Raw genomic sequence first — 24,136 nt, 5'->3', positions numbered from 1 at the left:
TGCATTCTTATACTGAGATTATGCCTAAATGCTACCCATCTAACTTGGAGAAGGAGTGCTTGCAGAGCCTTGGCTTGGACTTGGACATCCACCAAAAGGAGGTCTCCAACATCAAGGCAATGGTTGTATGCTTCCCTTTTTTATTCATTAATATATACATCTGATGTTCAATTTCCATAAATGTCTAAATATTTATGCATTTAGCTTGATACTCCTTGATCTATCAAGTAGTTTATGTTTGATAATTACTATGTATTATCTTGTATCTTGTATTGTCTTTTGATCTCTTTTGTAGGTACTCGGACATAAGGAACAAGCAAGGAGCGAGCCTGGAAGCTAAGGATCGAAACCATCACCAAAGGATTGAGCAATTAGCATCAGAGTGAGGTAGGTTTCTCTCTCTCTCTGTATTTTTAAACATAAGCTAGGAAAGTCTGCATTAGTTTGTTCAGTTTGTTTCTAGACCCACTCATTGGGCTAGAGAGATCGCCTTTGTCTGCATAGGGGATTTATCTTCACAACAAAATGGTGACTCCGTTGGGGAAGTTATAGCCTCTTCGATCTCTTTTCTTAATTTGGTTTTTTGATCACTTTGACTGACCATTGATTTATCATTTAGTCTGGGTATGTATATGTCTACACATTGAATGATCACTACTATAGAGTGTTAGGTCTGGACTTGTTGAAATTCTTTTTATTTTTTCCCAACTTTCTCGCCCAATGCGTTTTTTGACCTGAATAGTCGCGCTGCCAGCGCGTTTTTACTTGAAACAGTCGCGTTGAAGCCACTTTCAGTACGTTTTTTCCTATGGCAACCGCGTTGATTTCATAAATTTGAGAAAAAATAGGATTTCTACCCTAGGATCCAGTGTGTCTTGGCCTTTGAAGGTCTTTTCCTGTCCTCTGAGTCTAGATTTGCCAGTATTTTTGTCTGATTGTCTTGTTTAATTAGTAAATTAGTCTCTTTGACCTTGAAGTGCTTGAAGTGGAATTTGATTGAGTTCTAGGGTTTCTAGGTCAATTAATCACCACTGGATGCTTGTTGTGTCACTGATATATTGGTTTGTTGATTGATTGAGTCTTGTTTTCCATGGAAATCATTGAAAACATCAGTTTGCATTTGTGTTAGCTTGTCTTTCACAAAATTTATTTTCAGGTTGCATTAAGTCATTTGCATTTGGAAATCATATTTATTTTTAATCAAGCATATATTATGTTGTTTGATTTTCAAGCTAAAATTAGTGCATCGTTTATTTGTTCAAAAATAGAAGTGAAAGATATTTTCATTTAGGTGCTTTTGATTTGGATTTGGTGTTGCTTTAGTTGATGCATTAGAGCATTTGAATCAAAATTTTCAGTTTGCTTTAGTTGATGCTTTATTTGCATTAGAGCATTCAAAAATCAAAGAAAAAAGCATCATTTGTATAAGGGCATCTTAGTAAAAGCAAATAGCATTTTTCTTTCGAAAAGTTGCATTTAGAATAGCGAAAAGTGAAGATCATTTTTATTTGTAAGCATTACATTTTGGAAAGCAAAAGTGAAAGTTAGTGGAAGGCATGTTGTTTGATGCATTATTGATTGAAATTTATTCCCTTGATTAGTCTAGCTTTCATCAAAGTATAAATTTTTCCTTTTCTCATATAGTTGCATCTTAGGGATTCAGGTGACATCGTTTTGAGCCCAAAATTGAAACATAATTCAAGATAAACGTTAAAATTTACTCAATCAACCTAAGGAGCATTTGGAACTTAACGCAAACATTTAGAGGTCTAGGCTAGAGACGTGTTCCAGTGTCTATAAACCTAGCAGTTGTCGTTATTTTCTAGTATTGTATCCCGAGGGTGAAATTTTGTTCCACGTACGAAAGTATATAGGATCGTTCTCCGGTACTCTTAGGTATATCAAAGGAGCTCCACGTATGGCAAGTATATGGGAATGCTCTCATCGAACGATTATGCATTAGACAATGCTAACATGGACTTGTGCTCCCCGTACCATCGTGTATATATTGGGAGACCCCACTAGGTTGCTATCCTTTAGCCACAGGTAACCGAGTCAGCCGCGTTGTAAATGTGATACACCGAACACATCATTCGGGGAGATTGTACGTCGTACATTAAGTCCTTGGTTTCGGCTAAGGTGTATATTGTGATTCACAAATACTTGGTAAACCATATTGCCTAGCTTACCCCTCTTTTGTTTTATTTTGTTCATTTCTAAAATTAATTAATTGACTGCGGAACAACATCCTTCCTGTGGAAAATAATCCTTAGTAGATCTTAGGTTAATATTACTGGCAACATTTCCTGAGTCTACCAGTCAAGGAAACTCCTCTGACAGGAATCCTAGTCCTTTTCCATCTTTTGGAAATACTAGTGCTCCCTATATGGCAACGTTGTCCCTTCCTGGATTGACCATTGGTCTGCCAGTTTGGTTATTTTCGGCCTCGGTGGTTCTGAGTGTCCAAATTGCTTTTCAACCGCATTCTCCTCCACCTAACAACATCAACCTCGTGTTGATCCTAAAGTTGACCGCTCACCTTCTTCATCTATTTCTTCACCCCGTTCTTCTTCTTTGCCTGGTGAAAGTCTGGATTCTAGTAACCAGGAAGCTAAGAAGAAGAAGAAAAATAAGCAAGGGCCAACCAAGCAGCCATTGCTACAGATGCAACTGATGTAGAAAAATCTTCCAACCAACCCTGAAAAGTAAAATTCCCTTGCATGTTATGTAAGGGTGACCACCTTCTTCGGAATTGTCATAGTATTCCCAAGGTCTTAGAAGTGTGGTCCACAAGTTCACATCAACCTTTGTCATTAGCTTCTAGAGATTATGCTGGTGGTAAACCTTCAACTAGTAATAATAAAGTCCATGAGAAAAAGGGAAAAGTCAATTTCCCTGTAAGTTGTGTGAAGGTAATCATCCCATTCACCTTTGGCCTTTTATGGATGAGGCTTCCAAAGAGTTGGAAAACCTTACAGCTTCCCAACTTCGTTTTCTGACTGGTTATCGAAAGTTTTCCCCTGATCCTTCACTAGTTGATCCAGTGATTGATCAAAAGTCATCTTTGGTCAACCCCACTCTCTCTAAAAATGAATCTCATGAGTCCATTCTCGACCAACCATTGCTTGAGAAAACAGTAGACCTGGCTCCACCTTCGATTGACTGTACCTTTCCGATAGAGAGTGAACCTCATACCACTCAGGTTCTTCTAGTTTCTTTAATTTTGAATGAACTCGAGGGAAATACTCTTGTTCCCAAGGTGCATGGGAGCAGTTCTCTTGTTCCCATAGCGCAAGGAGGCAACTCTCTCGTTCCTATGGCACCCTCTCTGAGTAGTTTGGTCACTTCTTTTGATTGGAGTTGATTGACAAAATATCGTCTTCCATCTTATGTGCCTTCCTCGATTCCAGTGCAAGATTATAATGTGGTCGTACCTAGCACAATCGTAGACAAGGGTGCAGTTGTTAGTATTATGTCCTCCAATGCTTGGAAAGCTTTAGGTTCTCCACATCTTGTCCCCGTCACCCATAATCTGTTGGATTTTAACAGAGGAACCAATCAACCATTAGGGATCCTTCCTAATTTTCCTACTACTTTGGGAGGCAGGATTGCCTATATAGACGTGATAGTTTTCCAAGGCCCGTTGGATTTTAATCTACTCCTTGGTTGTGACTATGTTTATGTCATGGGAGCTCTTGTCTCTTCCCTCTTTCGAGTGATGTGTTTCCCGCATGAAGGAAGAATTGTGATCATTGATCAACTTTCGTTTGTTGGTCCTAATACGGCTCCCAATCAACCATCTTCCCTAAATAGTCCATTTATGCAAGCGGTATCACCCCCGCCACAGGTTAATTACATGGCCACCTATTCCATGCCTGCCTCTACTGATGATCTAGTAGGGGATGTTGTACACCATGTACTGGGGGCATTGGAACCCTATTTTTCATTTGAATCCCTTGACATGTATCCCTTCCAGAGTGTTGTTCTCCCATCTGATGAGAACCTTTGGGAAGTCATGGTCTCTTATAGTCCATGATCAAGGTTCCCCATGAGGATAGTTCTTTTACCATGTCAACCTTGTTAAAAAATGAAATAGGTTCCCATGAGGATAGTTATTTTACTATGTCAACCTCGTTAAAAAATGAAACAAGGTGTCATGAGCGTGGTTCTTTCCCTGTGTCAAGCTCATTAAAAAATGAAAGAAATCCCCTTCCAATTTGAGTCTTTGATTAGATCTCGTAAATTCCCAATTGAGTCTTTCACTTGATCTCATAAGTGAACCTTCATTCCATCCACCTGTTAGTAGCCAATAGTCTACTTAGGTGAATGCAATGAAGCTTGGGGGGCATGTATCTTGAATTGAGTCATTGCGTTGGGGACATGCAAACTCATTTCAAGCATATTTTATCTTGTTTCAAGCTTGTGTAAAATGAAACCATTCTCAAAGATAGTCTGTTTCCATTTCAAGCTTGTGTAAAAATGAAACCAAATCCAAGCATAGTTTTTTCCCATGTTTCAAGCTTGTGAAAAAATGAAACCATTCCCATTTTACCTCTCATGCTTACCATTTTTATCAGCCTATTTTTGCTAGATGAGCCTTGGTTTTTTCATTCCATCGTCACCATCTCTTTGGCCGATCATATGCTTTCACTTGCTTGTTTTACCCTTGCCTGAGGAACATCTGCGATGAGTGGTCTTATTAGCCAACCTTTTAACCTTTACATTTTTTGAGAAGTTCCATCATCACTGTAATGAGTTGATATTCTTTTATACCACTTGTTCTTCCAGGCAGAGTCATCTTTCAACTCTTTTTTGACTCTCGAAAAATAAAAAGATCGCCAAGTACTTGTCGTTTCGAACTCATTAAATCAAATGAAATGACGTCTACTCAGTATAAGTTTAACCCTTTTTCGGACTAAGATAGACTATTGTACAGAAAAGGAATATCTTAGTCAAACATGGCTAGGCGGTTCTCTTGAATATTGTTTTTTACCTTTTCGGATTCGAAAGACGATTTATGAAAAGGGACCTTTAGAGTTTCCTTTTTGCCTCTTTTTCAAACTCTTTAAACATGAAAAAGATGTCGAGTTACCCCTCCGTCGGACTCGTAAAAATTAAATGACGCAGGACTTGTCACTATGACAAGACCGAGTTTCTCCTTCCTATGACTCGTTAAACTTACTAGGATGGATTCATACGAAGGATGAAATTACATGAAAAGCATATGCTATCCCCTTCAGGCTTGCAATAAAAAATAATGGGGTACTCACTAGAAATAGTCGGGAAAAATAAAAGCGAACATCTTTTGTATTTTGTGTAAAGGTAGCATGTCGTTCTTGAACATGACACTTATCTGTTGCTCGTGTCGGGTTTGGGTTATCCTTACTTCATCACTTTCTTTCTTGGGTTTTGGGAATCCATTTGCTTCTCATCTTATTATACTACTTTGCCATCATGACCTTTGATACCATGTTGAGTCAAATGTTTCCAAACTCTAGAGTCGTGTCACCGATATTTTCAAGAGAAGTCCTATATGCAGTTTTTACCGCTTATACACTGTCTGGCCGTTCTGCCACAGTCCTGAATAAAACTTACCTACTCTACTATATCCTTTGTTTCATGTCGATGATGTGGGATACATTATGGCCCTCCTTCAACAGATCACTTCCTGTCGACTTCAGCTCATTATCCAGGAAGATGATCTAGAAACTCCCTTCAAGTACCTTAGAGCTTGCATGCCTCAATGGCAAGTTCTTCGCATTCGACAACAAGTTTACATCACTAACATTCGATTGAATGATTCTACGGGTGTTCGACTTCAACTTCATTGTTCACACTTGTGGTTTGTACTGATTGTACCTTGAGAACCATTTTCATTATTGGTGGTTTCTCTCGTGTTTGTTAACAGTTTACATCATTGACCGGTAATCAGGTGGTTTTCTATCATGTTCAACTTTTACACGTCTATTCGCATGCTAGAATTCATAAATTGATTGGATCGGGACAGAGTTCAAGACCCTAGGTTCCATCTCATAAATCCCAGGTTGCGTGGAGTTGTGAGTTATTCATGATTGTACACATGATTATACGGATGGTTGCGACCATACCGTGGGTCCATATATATGATCCTTTATATTCAAATGGTTGCATCCATATTGTGGATTCATGCATATGATCCCTTCTATTCAAATATTCGCGCCCATACCGTGGATTCATGTATTATTAGATGCATATTCATGTATCATTAGACATGTTTATATCATAGATGCCATATATGTATATGTATATTCTTGATTTCCAGGTCTCCTAATAGTGTTTTTTCGGTCCTTGCCTTGACTTGAAAAACATTTCACCCATCGCTCCCTATTATACTTTCATGCTTTAAGGGGCATCTGTTACACAATATTTTGTCCCACCTCCTGTTCACTTCCTATTCCACATCCTGAAGTACCAAAATATTGACAACTGTGAAGTGTACTCATCATGTAATACATATTGAATCATCCCCAAAGAATGGAAGAAAAACTTCCCTAAGTCAATCTTGGAGAAGGTTGACTGAAACCCTAAATTTCAGGACTAATTATCTTTGCTCCATTGCTTGCCTGTGCTGATGGCAAGTTGTGGTTCTTTAACCTAGCGCAAGTTTTGATATGAAAACCCGCGTTGAACCTCTTTTGGCAGGTTTTCTCAAAATGGAGGAGAAGCTTTGTATGTTGGAAACTTCAAGAAACAACGAGTTAGATGTTGTTGGGTACAGATATGGTCGAGCTCTCCCATTTTGAGCTCTTGATCCTACCTTTAAGGGCCTTCCCCTTGAGATGTGGATCTTCCTCCCTCTTTTGTGAATCCCTAACTCCCTTTCCCTTCCTATAAATCAAATCCCCTCCATTCCCAAATGGTTGGTCATTCATTGCTTGCATTCCTATATGAGATTATGCCTAAATGATGCCCATCTAACTTGGAGAAGGAGTGATTGAAGAGTCTTGGCTTGGACTTGGACATCCACCAAAAGGAGGTCTTTAACATGAAGGCAATGGTTGTATGCTTCCCTTTTTTATTAATTGATACATATATTTGATGTTCACTTTCCATAAATGTCTAAATATTTATGCATTTAGCTTGATACTCCTTGATCTATCAAGTAGTTTATGTTTGATATATGCTATTTATGCTCTTGTATATTGTATTGTCTTTTGATCTCTTTTGCCGGTACTCGAACGTAAGGAATAAGAAAGGAGCGAGCATGGAAGCTAAGGATCGCAGCCATCACCAAAGGATTGAGTAATTAGCATTAGAGCGAGGTAGGTTTCTCTCTCTCTGTATTTTTAAACATAAGCTAGGAAAGTTTGCATTAGTTTGTTCAGTTTGTTGCTAGACCCACTCATTAGGCTAGAGAGATCGCCTCTGTCCGCATAAGGGATTTATCTTCACAACATCCACTAGAAGGAACAAGGGCACAATCCTTAAAGAAGATGCAGCTTCTCCGGGTGGTCTCTATATCAAATTTTAAAATTGTCCCTACTGATGTTTTTGTTGACTTGAATTTGGGACTTGTGTTTGGGAAAACACATAAAGATCCTAGACAAATTGAGGGGGATTTTAAACACTATGGTTGCTTCAGAGTTTGCCTCTATATCTCGTAAAATATAGACCTTATTATGCCCTATTTAAGGATAGATGCATGCACTATCATTAAGATGATTACTATCCAACAAGCTGGACATGGCACTCAACATGATGCATGTGAATGGTGCTCAAATTGTTGAGCTTAGGTAAGACGTCAATAGGCTTGAAGCCCAATTTTCTGATTTTATGAATATACGCCAAGATCAAAGTGAATCAATTCACATATCTTCCACAAACTAGATCTCCCCAACCATTATGAATTTGAATAAGACAGTAGATGACCTAAAGATATGTGTTATCGATGATTAATCTCAGCAAAAGGAATGTTGACTAAGCCAATTTTTTAGGTGGCTTCTTCATTAGAGTTTATACAAGCAAAAATAGTTGTATTGTTGTAAGGAGAATCAAAAGGCGGAAAATAAGCCTATTAAGGTGTGAGATGTCCTTTAAGGACCTTGAAAATGTAACCTTTTCGTACTGAGACCATGCTTAGCACTTTTTTTACTCAATATAATCTCTTAGTTACTGTTAAAAAAATGAATATAATTAGATGTATATTATTTTTATTTTATTATTGTTTAGTAAATATTTATATAAAATTTAATACACAAGAAGGTGCTTAAAAGAGTTTTTGAAGGATCTTATAGGATTGTTGAAGAGAATGAAAAAGTATATTTTTTAGTAACATTGATATCCCTTCCTCCCCACGATGGGTGCTTGCATGGGGGATGTCCTCCAATGATTGATACGAGTGCTAAGCAATTTAAGAAGGGTGACAAGGCACCTTCCAAATGGAAACCTACATGTGACAAGGTACATAAATCTAAAAGGAATGTTGGCCAACTCATGGGAGGGTATTGAATTGATGGTTTCGATCACGAGGGTGTCTAGTGAAGGACAATCCATCCTATATCTAACTTGTAGTAGCATCTCGAAGGTAATAATGGGAATTAGTGGAGGATCACCTGGGTATCATAATAGAAGGTGGCGGGAGAAGGTTATAGATGCTCTCCTTGATACCTACAACATCATGAACGCTCACTCTCTACGGGTTATCAGGAGAGTTTCCAGGGTTTGTATTCCAAGAGTGCAACTGGTAAAGAGGATATCAATCCTATGTCAAATCTATAATCGATTTTCCACTACATGTGGGGCTAATAATGGTTATCAACTGGAAATTAACCAGCTAAAGGAGTGTCATTTCGTAGTGAAAGCAATGGTTATCAACTGGAAATTAACTAGATAAAGGAGTGTCAGTTCTAGTTCACTACGAGTTTGGCTAAGGCAATACAAGTTCGACATATTTATTATTTTTGTTGGGAACAATGTTTCACCTACGAATTTCTTGTTTTGAGTATTAGGTATGAGACTTGGGTTTGTTATTTTCTAGTTCTTCCTCCCCTTACATTGGGTTGATAATTCTATAAGGGTTGTTTTGTGCTTTGCCTTAAAATCTCCCCCTTTGCTGCACATGTCGCTCTCTGCCTAACTTATATAAGTTCCAGGTGGCTATGCCTCTCCTTTATTTGTTGACCTTTATCCCTGTTGTTCATGCTTCAGGGACTCCCCTAATTTCTCCTCTACCTCTATGCTCAACCTCTTCACTAATCTCAACCTCTCCTCCCCTCTATGTGTTCTCAACCTTGGCTTTCTCCCTCTTTGTGCCTCTTGTTTAATGGCTAGATGTCATCTCTCCACATTTAAAAGGGGCAGTACTAGAGGTCATCCTATCCCTACAACTTCCACCAACCCTTAACCCATCCTATGTTAGTCAAAATTGGGCTCAAGCATCAACTTAAGTGCCCATGGCTGCATGTAGGGATATCATCCCTGAAGTAGTCCAAAGGGCAATCTCAGATGTTGAAGAGAAAGTAAGACAAACAAGAAGATACATTCCTCATCAACAAGTTAACCATGGTACAAAAGAATGGATTCCTAATGTGGGAAACTCTACCAAAGCTTAATTCTCTTCTTACATGCAAACCATCAGTCTATATTGACATATCAAAACTCTCATGGGTAGGACTCTTACTGTTAGAGCTCACACTCAACAATAAATGATAATCCGCATGGTGGAATTGATGGATAAAGTGGACATACTTAACAAGAAAGTCTCAATTCTAACCAATAATTTGACAAACCTTAACTTCTCTTCCTCAAACAATGATAGTGAGCCAAAACCATCGAATTCTCTAACTGATTGATAATCAAGTGGGCAAGATATTTCAAGCAATGTTTTTATAAGGACATTGCTATTCTCATGTCTACAAGTTTATGGTTTAGTTAATTTCTAAGCTCTTTTTTCATTTTGGAAGACAATCATATAACATATATAATTAGTAATCATAAAATTTTGAACTTATACTATTGGTCTAGTTTCCCAAGTTACAAATCAGTATGCAGTGATAACTATTTATGTACATCTTTTTGACAGTAATATAAATGGCTTGATCCTACAAAAAACATTAATATCCCTTCATAAGGGTGGTAGGAGTGGGGTCATTATTCTTGATTTCGAGGGACATTTAAAACCAACTTTTTCTTTGGGTTTGGGGAATTCCAAAAACAATCAAATTGATTTGTACAATCTTCTTCAAGGTGGTCTTGTAAATGAGGCCAAAACAAAGGCGTTGATCATTATCATTTATCACATATAATCATGAACTTATTAATTTCAAAATTAACTCCTTTCGATAGCTAACTAACATTTTACTGTGTAGATCATTCTTCCTTTGAATAGGCGGATTGGCTCAAGCCTAAGCTCAACCTAGTTACAAAAAAGAAAGAAAAAGATAGCTAACTAGCATCTATTGTACCTTAAATTCAAAAGGATGTTTCCAAAATTCAAAAGGTCTCATTTTACTAAGTTCTAAGAGAGCATAATATTTAGGCTAGCTCTCTACATAGTGAAGTAACTACACTCAAAATAGGTTTTCTCCAAAATATGGAGATATACAACAACAAGCTATACCTTAATCCTCATAAATTATTGGTCATGGAGACATGCTACATCATAATTAAACAATATATGTCATGCCACCACCATCATTCAATCTCAAGCAAGGGACAAAGATATGAAATGAACTACCCTACGACTTCACTTATGCACGAAATAACTCCTAGTTGGCTTCTTGTACCATCATGTGTGGTATGCCAGGGGAAAGGTGGAATAATGGAGTATTGTGTGGGAGGATCAAGCAACATAGCTTTGAAGAAGGCTAGTTTGGATTAGAGATTTTACTTGGCAAGTACTTCCCTCAACGTCTAGATTGTGTATTGGAACTTTTGTTTAGCAAATAGAGCTACAATGATCATTTAATACATTGTCATTTCTCTATTATGACATTTGGAAATCAATTGGACGATTAGATTTTTGGTTTCCATGCAAGTTTGGTATACGTTTAGTGATTGTAATTCTAGAATTTATGGCTCTAGTGTCCATGGGTCATATCCTCTAGCCTCTCTATTGTGTGGTCTTTAATGTAGTGGGTTGAACCCTTTGATGCTCTAGAATTTGGGTCTTTTCTGGCCAATTCTTTCTACGTGGAAGTGTTTGTTCATTAACAAAATCCAAACACTTGTTTGGAACTAGCAATGTCGTTCTTCTTTGTGTGAATTTTCCATGGATCATTAGAAAGCTCGAGAATTTCGTAGGGTTCTCAAAAGGCATGAGGAATCCATCCAATGAAATTGAACCTCACTCTTTTCTATGACTTCTAAATTCCATGAAAATGAGAACTAATGTACATATCAAAATGCAATATTCATGAACAATTTATTCTAGCATAAGCAATAAATTAATGTTTTGGAGGTAGAACGATGCATGCTACGAAATATGGTTAGCAATCTCAACCAAGGATCTCATTATACTGCCTCCAATCACAAGATGTCAGTAAATTGAATTCAAGATGATTTCAAGGTGGAAGATATTTTCCATCAAATGATGGAAGATAGGACCTGGGAAACTAGGACCCTCACCTCTCAAACATCGGATATGAAAAATCCAACAACGACCATGTTTGTTTGTTGATATTTGTGTTTTGTAAATTGATAAGAATTGCAAGTGTCTTCTTACTTGAAAGAAATTTTGGATTGTTGTAGCTATGGACATGTGTAAGTCTTTGTTTTTGGCAATTTTTCATTAGCTGTTATACTGTAAAAATCATGCTAATAGTCTAGCTTTGTTATAAATTTCTCTAATTTTGGTTTAAAAAAACTTGAGTTTCCTCCATGCTTTCTAAGTACTTGTATATTGTGTTAAGAAACCAGCTCAAGAAAAGATAGAAAAGATAGATCAACGCCTTAGAATTCAGCCTCTTCGAGGGGGCAACCTCCTTTACATTACATAAATGAACAATTCTTGGATGATTCAAATGACAAAACCTCCTTTCTATATATAGGAGTCTAAGGAGTCACAATATAATCCAGTCGACCTAACAATAATAATATAAAGCCACAAAAATAACAATAGAGGGATTCTATGGGGCACAGAAATAACAATATGGGGGTAATAGGGGCACAACAATATAAATAAGGGGTATAACTACAATAGTAATGGGGTATCACTAGTATTATAGGGACCCAACATGCCCCTCTCCTTCAAAAAAGTGTTGTCCTCAATGCTTGAGTAGTTCTGGATACTTCTGCATAAAATTCTCATCCTCCCATGTGGAATCTTCAGCGGATAAGTTCTTCCACTTGATAAGATACTTTGAAATTGATCGATTTCATAGCTGTCGAGTTCTTGTTTCTGTGACTGCTTCCAGTTCCAATATAAAATTTTCCTTCCTCGTCAAGTTCTGGCAATATTGTTTGAACTGGGAGCTTGTCGCCTATAACCTTCTTTAAACATGAAACATGGAAAACTGGGTGCAATCGAGAAGCTGCAGGAAGCTCCAATTTGTATGCCATAGTACCAATCTTTTGCAACACCTTGTACGGACCATAATACTTTGGTGATAATTTATTATCCTTCTTAGCTTGCTTTAGGGACATTTGCTTATATGGTTGTAGCCGTAGGAATACCCAATCACCTACATCAAAACTTCTTTCACTGCGATGTTGATCTGCCTGTTGTTTCATTCTATTTTGTGCCAACACGAGGTTATCCTTTAAGAGTTGGAGGACTTGTTGTTGATGTTCGATGTGATGTTCCACTGCCTGAACCTTAGAATTTTCTCTTAAATATGATGTGATGGATGGTGGTTGATACCCATAAAGTGCCATAAATGGGGTCATTTTTGTTGCTGTATGGAAGGAAGTGTTATACCACCATTCAGCCAGAGGCAACCATTTGACCCATTGTGTCTGTTTATCAGATACAAAGCAACGAAGATATCCTTCCAAACATTTGTTTACTATATCAGTTTGCCCATCAGATTGAGGATGATAAGACGAGCTATGAGCTAACTGAGTACTAAGACAAGAAAATAATTTTGTCCAAAAATTTCCAGTGAAAATGGGATCTCTGTCACTTACAATAATCTTTGGGTTTCCATGTAGCTTTTGAATTGTTTCCATAAATGCAGTAGAAACTGTACTGGCTTTAAATGGATGTGATAATGCACAAAAGTGTGCATACTTGGTAAGTCTATCAACTACCACCATGATGACACTTTTTCCCTCAGACTTGGGTAAACCTGTGATAAAATCCATTGAAACCTCCTCCCAGCGTTGGCTTGGAATGGATAAAGGTTGTAGTAGATCCGGTGTCTTAATTGTTTCAACTTTATTTTGTTGGCAAACCAAACATTCCGCCACAAACTTTTGAATATCTGATTTAAGGCCATCCCAAAAAATTCCTTCTTAACCCTGTGGTAAGTTTTTAAAAATCCTGAGTGCCCTCCTAAGGGAGAAGTGTGCAATTCCATAAGAATCTTTTGTTTTAGCTGGGAATTCTTACAGAGGTATAAGCGATCTTTGTACCATAACGAATCATTTTGCCAGCTAAATGTATCAGACGTACTGGAATCTTGTTGTAGCTTTCGAATAAGTGCCCAAACTTCTTCGTCATTCTTCCATTCCTCCCTTGCTTCATTTATCCAATCTGGTTGGATAATAGAAATGGCGCACAACAATGCTTTCACATCCTCATCCTTTCTTGAGAGTGCATCTGCCACCACATTTTGCTTCCCTTTTTTGTAGATGATTTCAAAGTCATAACCCAACATCTTTGTGACCCACTTTTGTTGCTCTTCAGAGGATAATCTTTGTTCTAAAAAGTATTTAAGGCTATCATGATCCATTTTTACCTTGAAGTGTCTTCCCATTAGGTAGGGTCGCCATTTCTTAAGTGCATGGAGTATTGCCAACATTTCCTTCTCATAAATAGCTTTGCTTAAAAACTTTCCCTTGATTGGACGACTTTCAAAAGCAATGGGTCTTTCATCTTGCATTAGAACAACACCAATTCCATTTCCTGAAGCATCACGTTCCACAATAAAGGTTTTTGTGAAGTCCGGTGTAGCTAAGACCGGTGCTTGGCACATTGCCTCTTTAAGATGTTCAAAGGCCTTTGTTGCTTCCAGAGTCCATGAAAATGCATCTTTCTTCAATAATGTTGTTAGAGGTGCTGCTATTCTCCCATAATTCTTAACAAACTTGCGATAATACCCTGTCAACCCAAGAAATCCTCGTAGATGCTTTATGGATGTGGGGATTTTCCATTCCTTAATGGCTTTAATTTTTCTAGGGTCTACCTTAACTCCTTCATGAGATACAATATGACCCAAATATTCCACCTCCTGGACTCCAAAGAAACATTTGGATCTTTTTGCATATAATTGTTTCTCCTCCAATAGTTGTAGCACCCTGTCAACATGTTCAACATGATCCTTCCAAGACTTGCTGTAGATTAGTATATCATCAAAAAATACTAACACAAATTTTCTAAGGAATGGTTTGAAAATTGAATTCATCAAACCTTGAAATGTTGAAGGTGCATTGGTAAGGCCAAAAGGCATGACCAAAAATTCATAATGACCCTCATGAGTTCTAAATGCTGTTTTCGGAATGTCTTCAATCTTCATTCTGATTTGATGATATCCCAAACGAAGATCCAACTTGGTGAAGTAAATTGATCCATGCAATTCATCCAGTAATTCATCAATGACAGGAATGGGGAACTTATCTTTAATAGTGAGCTTGTTGAGCTCCCTATAATCCAGACACATGCGCCATGATCCATCCTTCTTGTGCACCAATACTACTGGAGCAGAGAAAGAACTTTGACTCGGTTGAATTATACCAGCCTCTAGCATTTCTGCAACCATACGTTCAATTTCACTTTTTTGGACATAGGGATATCTGTACGGCCTGATGTTTGGAGGAACACTTCCTGGAATCAGATGAATAGCATGATCATGATCACGCATAGGTGGGAGACCTTTGGGAGTCTCAAATACCCTGGAATGATTGTCCAGGACTTTTTGGAGATCTGGAGAAATAGATGATTCCGATGTGGAAACATCTAGCGAACATAATTGTGCAATTACACCTCTTTGCTCCTTTTTTAGAAGCTTTGTCATACCATTAGAGCTGATTATCTTTCCTGGTTTCCCTGCAATACCCCTTAACTCAACTTCCTTTCCTTCCATAGAAAATTTGATGAAAAGTTCTTGAAAATTAAAAGCTATTGTACCCAAGGATTGTAGCCATTGGACTCCTAGTACAACATCAGCACCTCCCATTGGAATGGAAAGCATTGGGCTAGTCAATACATATTCTCCCATGGATAGCTTGATATTATGGCACCTTCCAGAGAAATTTATTGTTCCTCCATTTGCAATCATCACTTGACACTCTGGTGCTGGATATAGGAAGCAATTCAATTCTTTTGCTACCCTACAATGAATAAAATTGTGGGTGCTTCCTGAATCAATCAACACTATTACCTTTTTCTTCTTGATTTGTCCTTCTATCTTTATGGTTTGAGGAGTGGTAATTCCTGCCAATGCATTACAAGATATGGTCGGATTTAATTGTTCTTCATCTAGGCTTTGTTCCTGGAGTATATCCTCTTCTTTTGACCTTTCTTGCTCCTTTTCTTCTTCCTCTTCACAATCTATGTAGAATAATTTCTTCTCGGCACACTTATGACCTTTAGTGTATTTGCTATCACAACTGTAACAAAGCCCTTTTGCTCTTTTTTCTTCCAATTGTTGTGGTGTCAACCTTATAGGTTGTGGAAGACTAGGGGCAACAACACTTCCATCTTTATAGTTGTGAGTGGTATGCTTCCTAGTTGCCATAATTTTGCTTTCCATTTTTCTTGCTAACCTGAATGCCTTCTCTAATGAATCAGGTTCCCAAAGGCGAACATCATGTTGGATATTATCCTTTAAAGACCCTATGAACACATCAACCCTATGCTCCTCTGGAATATCTTTTACCCTTATGTTCAATTTTTGGAACTCCTAAATGTGCTCCATTACTGAACCCTTTTGTTTGAGACTTATCAATTGGCTAAAAAAAGTGTTGCTTTTTGTATCCTCATAATGTGCTATCAATTCTTCCGTAAAAATTGCCCAAGTGATAAATTGTTTACGAGAGCAAAGCCATTGATACCATACAAACTGATTTGGTTCCAAATACACAGTTTCCATACGTACCTTTTATGTGTTTTGCACATTATTGAGATCGAAGAATTGCTCCATCTGTAATATCCATGTGGCAGGATCCTTGCCATCAAACTTCCTCATATCGATTTTTGGAATATGGTGAGTCTTCGATCCAACATTAGCATCTATGGAATCATGATTAACATTTCTTTTATTCTCATCATGAGTTTCCTTTAGTACCCTTTCATCCTTAGTGCCCATTTCTTGTAGCAACTTATTCATATTTATCTTCAATTCGTCCATGTCTGTCTTCAAATCTGCCATGCCTCTCTTCAAATCTGTGTTCGAATCATCCATCTTAGCTTCCATGCCCTTTATCTTAGATTCCACGCCATTTATCTTAGCTTCTGTTAGCTTTTGTGAGCGTGACATTTCTTGCACTTGTTCTTGTAATTTTGATATATCATGTAGCATTTCTTCCTCTTCTTCATGAGTCATGCTAGAGCTTTCAGGTTCCTTAATAGGTGTTTGTATTTTATTTCCTCGGGGCATCAGTTACCGATAATAATGCTTTACTATGCCCTTTGAATTGCTTCAAACCAAGCTTATGCAAAAATTAAAAAAAAAAACTACACACCTTTTTTCACTTTGTAGAAGCCTGATATTGAATCTGATGTATCTCTGTAATTTCGAATCATTCAATTCTGAAATTTTGACCTGTAGTAGCCTTCTGAGTCCTCTTTCCAATGCCACAAGTCTGACCCAAATTGGTTTCTCCAAGGAAGAGTTATGCGAAATCTCCCACAGTGACTTGCTTATAGACTAGTTCAGTAGAGCAAACTTGTACGACGTGCCACGAGTCATTGTTTCGACCTATGGATCTGAAAAATGCATACAAGAAACTACAGTTCATCCTCTTTCTGTACCTTCTTACGAAATTTCAATCCGATCCTCAGAGAGAAAGTTATGACGATTTTCCCCAGGTCCCCTGTTTTGAATGTAATTTAGGAGTTTGCAAAAAGACCAACTTCCTCAGATCATATCTCCGAAAATATCGCGCTAAAAGCTCTGAAATTCGGACCCAAGGTTTAGCGCAATTTCTTCTCGAATGGGTTTTTTTTACGACTTCTGAAACGTCACAGAAAAAAAGTTATAGCGAAAATGCCACGATGACCTGTTTGGAGCAGCGAAACCCTAGAATCCAAAGCTCTGATACCAAATGTTAAGAAACCAACTCAAGAAAAGATAGAAAAGATAGATCAACGCCTTATAATTCAGCCTCTTCGAGGGGGCAACCTCCTTTACATTACATAAATGAACAATTCTTGGTTCTATATATAGGAGTCTAAGGAGTCACAATATAATCCAGCCGACCTAACAATAATAATATAAAGCCACAAAAATAACAATAGAGGGATTCTGTGGGGCACAGAAATAACAATATGGGGGTAATAGGGGCACAACAATATAAATAAGGGATATAACTACAATAGTAATGGGGTAATCACTAGTATTATAGGGACCCAACATATTGTCCTCCAAAGTTATCTTGTTAAAAGTTGTATGAGTTCTCTACATTGTGAAATGCCCTTTCTCGAAGACGCAAAGTGGGTTTTGACCCCATTTTGTGTTAACATTAATATGATATAAACCTAATAGCTTATGCTTAGGTTTTTTTTGTTTTGCTTTTGTTGTTGTTGTTATTGTTGTTTTTAATTCACTCCATACACGTACTCGAGTAGAGTTATAAGGTGCTTGGGGTACATATGACATGCACCATTTTTTTTCTTGAAAGAAAGTTACATTTCGTTTAAAGAAATGCATGTATGTGTGTGCATGCAAGATTTGAGTTGATTTAAAACAATCAATTATGGCTCTCATGAATATAGTATCTAAAAACTAAGTACATGTATGCATTTGGACATTTTGGAGTCCATTTTTTGTTATAAATAACTTTTAAATCTTTATTTTGATTGGTACAACATGATGAGTTCCCTTCCATTAGTATAAAACATGTATTCATTTATTGATTTTTTAATATAATCTCTCTTTCTCTCTCTCTCTCTCACACACACACATACGATTTTGTTGATTCTTTAGTACATGTATATACGAAGTTCGATATGGAAGTAGATGCTATGTTAAAAAGGGTTATTGAATTATCGAAGAGAACCTTAGAATATTTTCGAAGAAAATCAAAGAGTCTTGCTTCTAACAAAATTGAGTTCTTGTCATACTTTCTCAGTAATTTTATATCACCCTTTAGAGTTATTTTGTTGACTCTTGTATGAGCTTTCCACATGGTGTAATGATCTTTTTGAAAGATATGAAGTGGATTTCAACCCCACTTCGGTTTTACATTACTTTGATGTAAAACTAAGACCTTTTGTCCACATAATGTTATCAACTTTTGTTGTTGTTTTTAATTCACTCCATATGGTGTACTCAAGTAGAATTACATGGTTCTCTATGCATATATGGAATGTAACACATTCTTAATTTTTTTTCTAAGGAAAAAACCGTAATTCCATTAATATTATATAATGAAATTACATTTAACATATACACTTTTCAATGTGTATTACTATCATCTATGTAACATATTCTTAATTGAAATCAAATTACATTTTTCAAGAAAAAATATGCATGTATGTGTGTGAGATATTTGAGTTGATTTAAAAAGATTAGTTATAAAAGACACTTCTTATGAACATAATATCTAAAAATTAAGTGCGTAAGTAAATTAAGTCCATTATTTGCTCTGTGTGTATATGTATGTAAGGGGAAAAAGGGATTGGTATTGATATATTGGAAAAAGTCAGCTCTACCTAAGACCAATGGAGGATGAGGCCTTAAAAATAATTATTCTATTCTCAAAGGAATTAACAACTAAGAATGTGTGGTGTTTTTTTCAAGGATCAAGGTCATGGGTTCAAGTCATAAAAGCAAAATATATTGCCTTGGAATCAACAAAGGAATGTGTTAGGTGCCTTGTAAAAGAATTGTTAAATGCATCAATTATATGGAAAGTGGTTTTTTTAGCCTTCTCACTAGTTAGAATTGGTTAGTGTAGCGAGTTAGGAAAAGGGGGAAGAGTCCAAATTAGATTGGATCTTTAGGTTGGAAGCATACGTTTTCATGGGTTAACTCATCAAATGATAAGAGACTTAAGAAGCAAAGGGAACTATAATATGAGGTGAATCATAAGTTGGGACAATATAACTACTTGGCATCAACATCAACAAATCTAGAGGGAGATTTGTCTAAAGAAGGATGAGGCTTGTGCATGGCAAGGGGTATCCAAATGACTTTAAAAATAACTTTGTCAAGAGAAGAGATGAAGAAGATCGATTTGGTCCTAAAATCTAATCGATGAAAATGTCCCAAAAATCGGATATAAGACCTTAGCTACTGAAGGAATAGAGGATATTCACAGGTGGTGGTGGAAAGTTGTTTGGAAGCTCAAGAATCCAACAAAATCTAAAAAAAAAAATATGTATTTGGTTTTGAATAACAAAGGCCCTGCCCAAGACAATCTACATAAAATAAAATCTGTGAGATATGGTTGCTAATGTATATGCTAAATAGATCAAGAAACACATTCTCACATCTTATTGTCTTCCCATATTACAAAATAGGTTTTGAATGAGGTGGAAGGTATAATTGGTTGTAAAAAATTATTTGGGTAGGGAACAACATTGAGGAAACATTTGAGAGATGGTGCAAAAATAAAGAAACTATGAGGTTGAGGTTCAAAGCGCTCTTGATAAATGTTGCTTGGGGAAAATGGTAGCCAAAAACTTGAAATTTTTTTAGGACAATGAAACACTACATTCAAAATGGGTTGTATAAGCACTAAACATTCTATCTACTTTTCCTCAAATTAAGGATAAGAAAGTTGTAAATCAACTTAAAGAATTTGATCTCAATAAGGATATGGCATGGGCTTATTTCAATGATATTTCTTGAGGGACCCCTCTATTGGGGGGGGGGGGGGGTGTTGTTAGAGGGATATTCCACTTATTAATTCATCACAATTAATTTTTCAAAGAAAATTTTGGTCACAAGATCAATTAGTAGAGTGAGCTGTTGGTGCTAAAATAAGTTCTAATGTTGGCACATGAATATGGAGTAAATCAAATCGAAATATTTAGTGTTTTACTCTTGGTTACTGAGTGGATAAGACAAGAAAATGAATTAGAGAATTTCACTCACCATTCGGTATTTACTAAAGTCTAGTCAATTTAGGTCACTTTCTCTTGTATCTCATATGCACATGTTATGAGGAAAATAATAGAACGACAAATGAATTATCAAAGGAAGGAATAAGTATGGACCGGGGGGATAGTCTGTATTAGGAAACAATCACATAATTTTTTTCATTATTTACATGATCCTTGGATATAATTACTTCACAATTTTTATGCAACTACATACAATGTTGCCAGCAAGTTGAATGCACCATGGTTAATAGACTGCTCTTTTTTTATTTGTTAATATGTGTGTACGTGTGTAATGTTTTCAAAAAGTATGTAATGGGGCATAAAACTTGGTATCTTTTTCCATTATAAGGAAATGTTATTAGGACATTTTGGACAATCTCAAGGAACGAGAATGGAATGTTATATAACATTTTCTATGTAATCACGTTATCTAAATACAATTGGAAGACTTTCTTTGATTGGAAAAGCGTGTAGGCACACATACACAAATATTTGGTTTTGATCAAGTTACCATGGTCAAAGAGACTTATATCCTTTTACTAGAAAGGTTTTACTCATACAGTGGGTGAAGTGTAGCAACAAGGTGATAAGGGAAAATTATTATAACAACTTGAAAAAAAAGAGAATGAAAGATGTCTTTCACATGTAGTTTAATAGACTACACGATAAAATTAAAATAATTATGGTCACAATTTGGTGGTGTTGAGGGATGAGGCCAAGTTTTCCATGGACCCAGGGTTTCTTCAAGCCCAATTTTCTCCTTAATGGATAGGTATGAAGAGTTATTAAACTTATTTGAAGACACATTAAGGAAATGTTAAGTCATTATCACAGAGCCTCTCATCAAGCAAAGACTATGAGAGGAACTTCATAAACCTCATGATCAATATGGATTGTAGGTGATAGTACCAAGATCAATTATGTACTTGCATTTAGAATATTTTCGATCTAGTTTCCTTCAAACCCTATTATGGACAAATAAAAAGCTCACAATCCAAAGGGATTAAAGTTAGTGAGGCTTAGGGTGTCTCCATATCAAGTATTTTTTGCACAAAAAGTGAAGCTTGTTGATAAAGATAAAAGGTTATCGCATTAAGAATACATAGATTTTGTTTACTTGGTTAATTGTTTCAATATCCCATAATAAGGAAACCTTAACCTCGTTTTTTTTTAGGTGATCTAGGATGTTGGGGGAGCTCTAGTTTATCATCTAATAATTTCAAAGGTTTAGGATCTAAGGCAAAAAGGAAGGAAAACTTGAATTCAACCTAGGAGCAACAAGGCAAGATGTATGCACAAAAGAAAAAAACAAATGATCAATCTAGTATTTGGTGAGGGCATCAGATTGAAGTAAGTGGTAGAAATGGCCAACAAAGCACTCATAAGATGAACTTTTGGTTGATACATCTCAAAACCCAATTTGATGGTTTGGATGAAGGAGACATGGGAACATTAGCTTGGACACTCCTTACAGTTCCACCTCTACTGAGATTGTGGATGGCCTTCATATTCCATACCAAGAAGACATGGATGGTATATTGGGTGGATGTCAATGGTGGGACAATTCACTTCTGCCTCTATAAGGATGGAATACTTGCTTTGGCCCAAGATTAATGAGACCTTATGTGTATCCGATATGGATCAGATTTTCAAGATTGCCCGTATAATTCTAGCTTGAGGACATGTTCAATATGACGGGGAATTTAATTAGTAATGTCTTGGAAGCATATGAGAACTGTAAAACTTCCAACAAGTGTGCATTCATGTGAATTCTTGTAAAATTTTATCTATGTGATGGGTTAATGAATGCCATATCGCTTAAATTTTGGGGTAAGGGTGATTATCAACCCTTTGAATACATCATAATCCCATTTTGGTGTGTCTGGTGTCACTCTTACAAGTATGTAGCCAATGACTATAATCTTAGGTTCATTAAGAAAATTTGGGTGAGGAAATAATCAATAATAGCCCCATCAACACAAGGGAATCATATGCTTAATATTAAGAGCAATAATGAAAGTGATTCGTAAATTAGCATGTATAGTTTAGCTGGACAATTTGTCACAATGGATATGATGAAAATTTACTGAAAATACAAAATCTATATTATGAGGGTTAATTTCTCCTTAGATTTTTGGATTTATTAAGTCATTTTTTTTTATCCTTATGCATGCAAAATATAAAATGTAAAAATAAGAGAAAAATTAGAACAATCACTCAAAAAACCAAATAACACAATATATGACCTGGGAAACCCTTTCAGGACAAAACCTAGCTAGAATATGAGGATGATCTATTCTCTCCCTCTTTGAATGGAAATGGTGCAAATACAAAAGAAGTGAGACCTCTGGCCCATGGGCTACTACATAACACAAGAAATCTATGTTATACCATCTCCATATACACTCCCAACTACTTTTCTCTAATACGAAACAAAATGCACCAGAATAGAATCAAACCCCCTTTCCTCTTAGTGGCCTGGATATAACACAAATAGATAGCTAACTAGGGGTGAAATTTGACCCGTTCAACCCTCAATATGAATTACAATTTGACTCTTCTAGATTATTCTCCATCATGGCCACATGGCTAGCCCCTTTTCCATCAGTAATGGGGATAATATGGCATCCTTTCAAATCATGGTGGATAAAACAGGAAGGTCAACTTCTAGATGGAATGACTTTTGCATACAAAATTGTTGTAGCTACAACAATCCCCCATTTTGGTTTTCTCTTTTCATAATACATGGGGATCCTTCATGTAAATTTTGATAAGGCCGTTCTTGGTTTTATTTTCTTTGCTTTGATAATTTTATACTTGTTGCGATCACACCCATTGTTGTGGGTTCTTCGACAACTTTCAAACGATATTCAATTTACTTGACTTCAGCCTCTGAAATAAAACTTGAGACCTTTCAAAGTATTCCATTACTTTTGTCATATTGGCAAGATGGCTTGATAAACTCCCTTTAAATTATTTAATTTTGGTTTGATTTGGTCTCTTTATGACATTCTCATAATCCTTATTGCTTAAAAATATGTGTATACATATACATTAATGTAAAATATATTATCATATATAAATAAATATAGTTGTGAATATTTATGTACATAATAATAACTCTATAAACAGGTTATTCCGGTCTTATTAAAAAACCAATATATTATTGCAAATTTACTTTAACATATCATGTATATATATGGTATATAACCGAAATGATGTATAAACTATATATAAGAACCAAAACGTAGCATAATCATAAAAGGTCATGCCAAAAACGTCTAAGACTTGTCATATCTTAAACCTTCAAGTCCATAAACACGTAACACAATATGGATTTTACTCTTCATTTACAAAGACGTGCATTTGTTAATAGTCATAAGCCATGTATGTTGATTCAGTTGGGATTAGGTTGATTATGCTTCACAAAATTAAAACGAGGAATCGAATGAAATGTGCTACTCTACCACATCCCTCACATTGTCATATAAAACAGAATCACAAATTCCAAACACAACTTAAAAAAAAGAAACATGATTGTTTTATTTGTGCAAAGTTTATCATGATTAATCACATTTCTAATTTGTCATTCTAATTTCCATTATACGAAGAGAATCCTTAATCCCTTGTTTAAAAGAAAGTTAATTATGTCATTACCATCATTGAACACTCGCATATTAGTGAAGTTATCTGAGATGGAAGGCTTGAAAATTAATTTTATTGAAAATT

The sequence above is a fragment of the Pinus tabuliformis genome, chromosome X (assembly GCF_031772625.1).
Source record: "Pinus tabuliformis cultivar Carrire ecotype Pingquan chromosome X, CPIR1, whole genome shotgun sequence".
Classification (NCBI taxonomy): domain Eukaryota; kingdom Viridiplantae; phylum Streptophyta; class Pinopsida; order Pinales; family Pinaceae; genus Pinus; species Pinus tabuliformis.
The sequence above is the reverse complement of the archived record's forward strand: the minus strand, read 5'-3'. Positions refer to the sequence as shown.